The sequence below is a fragment of the Sminthopsis crassicaudata genome, chromosome 1, assembly GCF_048593235.1.
Source record: "Sminthopsis crassicaudata isolate SCR6 chromosome 1, ASM4859323v1, whole genome shotgun sequence".
In the NCBI taxonomy this organism is placed as follows: Eukaryota; Metazoa; Chordata; class Mammalia; order Dasyuromorphia; family Dasyuridae; genus Sminthopsis; species Sminthopsis crassicaudata.
The window spans coordinates 30,244,779-30,252,363 of record NC_133617.1 but is presented as its reverse complement, the minus strand read 5'-3'; the positions used below and the strand labels follow the sequence as shown (position 1 = coordinate 30,252,363).

At 45.8% G+C, this 7,585-nt stretch overlaps 1 protein-coding gene across 8 annotated transcripts in view; it reads left to right on the top strand.

Annotated features, from left to right (window-relative positions):
* Positions 1 to 7,585, top strand: part of SH2B3 (SH2B adaptor protein 3) — a 95,400-nt gene that overhangs the window by 10,982 nt on the left and 76,833 nt on the right. The window contains exon 1 of one of the 8 annotated variants that reach the window (XM_074297378.1): positions 318 to 441. The exons of the other annotated variants lie outside the window; for them this stretch is intronic. The gene's annotated coding sequence lies outside the window, so the exon portion shown is untranslated. Of the gene's footprint in view, positions 1 to 317; positions 442 to 7,585 lie in introns of those variants that run through there. 8 annotated transcript variants of the gene reach the window in all.

The window sequence follows — 7,585 nt, the reverse complement described above, 5'->3', positions numbered from 1 at the left end:
GGGGTTTGAGAGCCGTGTGATTCGATCCCGGGACTCCTCCTTGGGTGCTTTTAAATTGTTCGTTAGGGAGATAAGATCTCCCAGAACAACACAGTAATTGTCCCTCCTTGAGAGCCAAGTGTGTGGAGTTGGCTCTTGGTGGGACTATTAATTTCAACAGGATGGGGGCTGGCCTGGGAAATTCCTGCAGTGCTGCCCAGCTGGGGTCTGGGAAGGGAGTGGGGAGTGGATGAGCGAAGGGGGGAAGGGAGAGCGCTCGGGCCAAGCCCCCGGTACCTGGCCCAGCCACACAGAAACAGAGCAGCAAACCACAGCCCAGATTGAGAGCTGGAAGGGACCTTCCAAAAACTCTCTTCTGATTGCCTCCAGAAGCTGTCTGATTCATCCTCCCTCTCTCCGACTCTTCCATTTCACAGATGAGGAAACAGAGGCCTGAGAAAGGTAAAAAGGAAGGAGCCGGGTGGGATTTGAACCCTGTCCTCTCCAGGCAGAACAGAGAGAAGAGGGTTTGGAGTCAGGGAACCTGGGTTCTGTCCTTGTCGCCGCTTACCCCTGAAAGGGAAGGTCCCTCTCCTCCTCTGGACCTCAGTTTCCTTTTCTGTCAAATTCAGGGATGGCCTCCAGCTCCCTTCCCCGAGTTCTCCCCAGAGTTCATTTTTCCCAGGTTTTTGTTCAGGAAGATCTCTTTTCTGGCTGTTACTAATCACCCTTAATCTCCAGGCTAGGCCAGAACCTGCAGTGCAGGAGCCCGAGGTTAAGAAATATGAGCAGCAGCAGCTTCTGTTTGATTCTAACTGACCCTGTCAGGTCAGTAAAGTCCTGCTCTCCTGATAACCTGGGAGGGCAGTGGTGCTGCAGGAAGAATCTGCACATTTTACAGCTGACGAAACCCTGGCTAAGAACAGGATCCGAGCTTCTCCTCGCAGATTTCCTCATTTTAAAAACAGGGAAACTGAGGCCCTGAAAAGGTCACACATTAGTACTTCTCAGGCCTTCTTTGTCAGAAACCTCTGCTGCACTAGGCTCTGTGCCTAGGGTGAGAAAGAGGAAACCCAAACTGGCACCTGCAAGCTGGGGATCTTTAAATTAGTCCCTTAGACTTCCTCATCTGTCTAACAAGGCTCCTTCCAGATCTGTATCTGTGATGGCTCCATCAATCAAGCTTCCTCCTGACTCAGTTTCCTTGTCTGTAAAATGGCTTCAGAAGCCCTGTGAGCCATATCCAAATTCTTCTCTCAGGGACTAGAGTCTTAGAGCATCTCCTCGGTGGGCACAGGGAGAGAAGACCCTTGCCCAAGGCCTTAAGAGCCTCCCCTGCGGCACGGAAGATGGTTTCCTCAGCAGCAGCTCCCGCTGCTGGTGTTTGGCTGTGAGAGCCTTAGCAGGATGATTGTTGACTCTGAGGCAGTTTCCTAAGGCGCATCCCCCTCCTTCCCGCTCGGCTGTGGGACCTCCTGAGCCTCCGGCCACAGAAATGTTCCCACACTTTGCTGCACTGCGGGCTGACCCTGCGGATGCCACAGTTTGCTGCTTTGAACTGGGCTGAGCTGACAGCCCTGGGCTGCTGGGAGCATTAGGCAGCTGGAGGAAGCCTGGGCGGCCTGGGCTCTGGATTCGGCCCCACTTGCTTTCTGTTGAAATCCTAAGCTTTCTCTGCTTATGCTTCTGGTTTTTTCAGACCAGGGGTCTTATCAGTTTGGCCTGTGTCCAATATCTCCATTTACACAATGGGGAAACTGAGGCCAGAACGGGGTGGAGAGGGGAAGAGTCCTCCGCAGGATGCTGAGACTGCCTGTTTCTTCTCAGGAGGCCCCCCCACGCCCTGATTGAGCTCTCCCCCTCCCAAACTGGGAGTACACTGTGAAATCTTGACCTTTTGGGATCTCTTTAGCCAGACTACATTCAAGGGAACTGGCAGCTTGTCCTGGCCCTTGCTCCCAGGCTGGGGGCCAGGCTCCCCCGGGGAAACTGCAGGAGGGGGAGGCGTCATTCTGATTTTTCTGCTCTGAACAAAGTGACATCACAATTGCCTGGCTGGTGTTCATTGTCTGCCCCCCCAGTTCCCCTTCACTCCCCACCAAGTTCCTGGACTTGGCATCTGGGGGAGCCAAATTCAAATCCCACCTCGGACCCTGACTGGCTTTGTGACCCTGAGCAAACCAAGTGACTTGCCTCTTCCAGCCTCCGTTTCCTTGTCTGTTAAAAACTAGATTTACAGCTGGAAAGGACTATTCCATCTATTATTGTGGAGATAAGGAAACTGGTAATTTAGGGACAAAAACCAAACAATCCTTTTTCTCAGGATTACTTCCTATGGGAGGGTGGGATAAAGGAAACAAGAATGTGGACATAGAAAGTTAAATACAAAATTGAAACAGTTGATCAACAGTAGGTACTATGTAAACACAAAGAGAAAAATGGATAGTTTCCTGAGGGAGGGTACTAGCTCCTCTCACTAATCTTCCACTGGGTCCACCCAATAAGCATAATAAATTTAGATTTAGGGGGCAGCTAGGTGGCCCAGTGGTTAGAGCACCAGCCCTGAAGTCAGGAGGACCTGAGTTCAAATCTAATCTCAGACATTTAACACTTCCTGGCTGCGTGACCCTGGGCAAGTCACTTAACCCCAATTGCCTCAGCCCCCCCCCCCCAAAAAAGTTACATTTATGGAGCACTCCAAGGGGAAGAAACATGTATTAAGCATCCCTTAAGTGTGAGACACTGTGCTAAGTGCCTTGTAAAAATTCTCTCAATTGTTAATTTGCAAAGTGCATCTTTTTTCCTCAATAATATTTTATTTTTCTAAATGCATGTTTTCAACATTCACATTTGTAAGATTTTGAGTTCCAATTTTTTCTCCTTTCCTCTCCTTTCCCAAGACAGCAATCTGCCGTAGGTTATACGTGTACTGTTATTTTAAGTATATTTCCATATTTGTCGTGCTATGAAAAAAAAATCAGAACAAAAGGGGGAAAATCGTAAGAAAGAAAAAGCAAACAGACAGGAAGACAGAAATAGCCTGCTTCAGTCCACAGTTAATTCTTTCTCTGGATGTGGACGACCTTTTCCATCCCAAGTCTATTGGAATTGTCTTGGATCACCTAAGGAGAGCCACGTCCGTCACATAATCTTGTTGCCATGTGCAGTTCTCTTGGTTCTGCTCACTTCACTCAGCATCAGTTCTTGTAAGTCTCCCCAGGCTTTTCAGAAATCAGCCTGCTCATCAATTCTTACAGAACAAAAATATTCCATTACATTCAGACACGATAAAAGTGCATTTTTAATTAACTAATCATTTGGACCTAGGGTCTGGGGAGAGCTTGAAAAAGAGCTCTGGATCTGAAACCAGAGGGCTTGAGTCCAGATCCTTCCTCAGACACTTGGAAGTTGTGTGAGCCTGAGTAACCCTAAACTTTGGGACCTCAGTTTCCACAGCTTTGTAGTTGATGAGAGGCTAAAACCCGATGACCCCTAAGGCACTTCCTGATGTAATTCTATGCTCTTATCTCTTTTATGTTATTTTAGGGGGGTCACCTATATAGAATGAGGGAGTTTGGTTCTATTCTATTTTGCCCCAAGAGGAGGCAGTACCAGGGACAAGGGTTAAAAGTTGGAAGAAGGCAAATCAGGTTTGTTAAGAAGTTTAAAAAGGGGGCAGCTAGGTGGCGCAGTGGATAGAGCACCAGCCCTGAAGTCAGGAGGACCTGAGTTCAAATTTGATCTCAGACACTTAATGCTGCCAAGCTGTGTGACCCTGAGCAAGTCACTTAATCCTAATTGCCTCAGGAGGAAAAAAAGAAGTAAAAAAAATTCTTGACCATTTAAAAGTGTAATAGGTATCTCTGGTCAATCACTTTCTCAGTCAATATGCATTTATTAAGTGCCTACTGTGTGCACTGGAGATGCTGAGATAGATAAAAATGAAACAAGAAGCTTATATAGAGGAAAAAGCACGTAAATTGTGTCTTTTATTGTCTCTTTTATGCCTATTTGTTTTATTGTCACAAAATTAACATGAGATAATTTGGGGGAGGTGGAAGGATGGTTCTTCCTCATTGGAGGTATTTAGGCAGATGGGGAGATTATAGGGGGATTTCTTAGGAGACTGGATCCCTCTCGATAACCTCCTGGGTCTAAGTCTGTGCTCCTAAGAGAAGGGATTTGGTTTTTGTTTTGTTTTTGTTTTGAATGTAGCTTAGATGTTAAAGGAGGCTGAGATATTTTGGAACAGTTTTGGTGTCCCGGCCGCTTGGGCAGGCTGGGGAAGTCTCTGGACCCTTTCTCAGAATCATGTTTTTCAATGCATAAAATTAAAGCTATAGAATTTCAAAGGAAGCCAATTAGATTAAAATAAAGATGTCATTTCCCTCCCCCCTTCCAAATTCACGGGTCCCCCCTGGGTACCCGGGTCAAGCATCCTGGCACAGTTACTGACTCTGACAGAGGTGTCCTTCAGGAGGGGAGAGGAGGGAGGTGCTCTGGTTTCCTGACCCCCTGAATGCTGTCCTTGGGCTGACCTCACAGGAGGGGCCTAGTTGCTTGTGGGACAGATGCCCGGCCTTAAATACACGTCTGAGTTTTGAATCAGGTTCTGTGATGACTTCTGCTTCTTGTGACTTCATTCCTCGAGCCTTGGGCCCGAAGCCCTTCTTGGGCTGACAGGATCCAAAGGGCAGAGGGGCATGCTAATGTGGAAGTGGGCCCAGCTGGGCCTTGGCGACACATGAAGGAGGCGATGGCAGCCATGAGCATCCCCAAGGGCCAGCCCTGGCCCGCTGCCCCATGCTCACCCTTGCTGACTGGGATCCAGCAGCCTCCGGAAGAAAGTCAGTAAATCTCCCTGTTCTCAGCCCTGCTCTGTGAGGAAGCCCGGCCAGCTCGGCTGCTGAGGCATTAGACATATCCGGTATAGGGCAGGGGGAGCCTGAGAAGGTTTGGCCGGCCCCTGGCACGAGGTTCCTTCCCCCCTTCATTTTCTTGAGCCAGACTTGGGGTTCCTCCTCCTATGACAGAGCTGCCTTTCTGGGGGACCCCTCCATGGAAACTCCCAGCTAGGGGTAAACAGCTCTTAAAATGACTTTAGAGCATGCTGACACTTTAAGGCTGGATAGAAGGCAGGCAAACCAGAGGAAACAAGCATTTATTTGGCACCTATTGTGTGCCAAATGCTTTACCAATATTCTCCTTGCCTGACACACAGTAGGTGCTTATTATTTGATTGATCAGTCTTGTCCAAGAACCCACAGCTAGTAAAGAATAGAAATATGATTTCTGACCCAAATTCCTATGATGTGATAGAAAAAATAAGCAGTGATTTAGGACCTTTAGAATAGAAGTTGAGATCTTCCCTTTGTCACTCCTCTGCCTGTGTAACCCTTTATGAGCCTGTTTCCTCATCTATCAGACTAGATGTTAAAGCAGCTAGGAGGTACAGTGGTTAGAGCACCAGGCTCTCATCAGGCTTCTTGTAGGACTTGGAGTCAGTAAGATCTGAGTTCAAATGTAGCCTCTAACACTGGCTAGCTGACTTTGGGCAAGACTTCACCACTGCCTACCTCAGTTTCCTCAATTGTAAAATGGAGATAATAATGGCCCCTTCTTTGCAAGGTTATGAGGATCAAATGAGATGACATTTGAAAAATGTGGTTAGCACATAGTAGGTGTCATTTAAATGCTTATCCCCCCTTCCTTCACCTCTAAGATTGCTCCCAGCTCTAACTCACCTTCCTTGAATCAGCGCACTCCACATTCAATGTTGTCGTTTAACCGGGTCAGGATACAGTGTTCCATAGAAGTAAAATTAAATGCATGAATATTGCAGTATACAAAAAATAATATTGCAGGCCGGGGTCAGGGCTGTCTTATTTTTTGTCTTTGTAAGCTCAGGGTCTCGCTCAAAGCCCAGCTAAGGAGAGATGATCAGTGAATGCTTGTGGAATCAAATCCAGTTAATTCTAAATGACTCCACTTCATCTTTTAAAGTCTTGTTGCATTTTTGCCTTAAGAGTGAATGAGATCTGGGCAAGTGAAGTCATCTGGTTGGTGCCTCGGTCTTCCCTGCCTTAGAATGGGCTTCCTTGGAACTTTGCAGTAAAGTCTGGAAGAAGAAAGTCTCCTGGCTCTCCATTATGTTCCTGGCTTGAGCTGACCTCCCCAGAGTATTGTTCAGGAAGCATCTTCTCGTGATGGGAGGTGGGAAAGGGTCAGAGCTCCCAGCTTAAAGTTTGTAAAGGACTCACGGTCTCTCTTCTGTTCTCCCTTGGCCTAGGGATAGGGCCTGCCCTTGAGCAGCTTACAATTTAATATATACAGATATATACAAAGCAAGCTATCTACAGGATAAAAAGGGAATAATTTTAAAAGGGAAGATATTGGAATGAAGAGGAATTGAGGAAAGCTGCTCCTTTGTGCCCTGGGCCTTGTTCCCACTGCTTCAGGGCAGAGGGATGCTCCTTCTTGATCTTGGGCCACTTGATGGAAAGAGCTCGGGACTTGAAGTCATAAGACTTGGATTCAAATTCTGACTTTGATTAGCTGTGTGAACCTTGGACCAATAAATTTGTCCCAAAATGGGGAGGGCTGCCTTGTAAGGAAATGAGCTCCTCATCACTTCAGGTATTCAAAGAAAGACTGGGTGATAGCTCCTCAAAGATGCTTAGGTTCAGACCTATAGAGCATGGAAGGGACCCAAGAGACCTAATCCACATTCCCCTTTACAGATAAAGAAACTAAGGACCAAAGAGATGTAGGAACCTGGCATCATAGGATCATGGGTCTAGGTAGAACTGGAAAAAACTCCAGAGACCTTTTAATCCATATTCCCCTTTACAACTGAGGCCCAGAGAGGGAAAGTGCTTTGTTCTGGATCACACAGCCCAAGTCTGTTTTTCTTTCTATAAAATGGGGTTAATAGTATAAATACCTTCAGGGCACCGTGAAGCTTAAGTGGGACAGTTTATAAAAAGTATTTTACAAACTTTAAAGTGTTAGCTAAATTTCACTTACTATACAAAATTTCCTGAGGCTTTTCTGGGTCAATGATAAGTGATTCTAAGCTAGAACTGAATTTACCCAAGAGACTCATTTTGGGTTTTGTTTTTTTTTTTCCTATAGGCAGGAGGCTTCTCATTCACTCATTGTTTCATTCATTGTTTCATTCATTCTGTCAGTTGACAAGCATTTTATTAAGTGCTTATTACTTAAATGGTAGGCCCGGATACAAGGACAGAAGTCTCTGCCTTTAAGAAACTTTCATATGGATTATGTGGGAAGATCACAGTATGCTCAGAGATAAGTAAATAGAAAATATAAACAAAATAAATGCAAAAAAAAGTGTCTGTAATAAATATATGTTCCAAATGAAAGCATTTACTCTAATAACAAGCACAATCTGATAAAACATGTAAATTCCCTTATAGAAGAGTGTGTTATATGTATAAAATATAAAAATGGAGTATAATTGAAATGTTGTTTCAAAATATTAAAAGAAGACGTTTCATAGACTTTTGGTTAAGAACTCTTGGCCTAGGGAATCCAAAAAAGCATAAAATAGATGATGGGTGTTGAGCTGAGCCTTTTTCTAAGA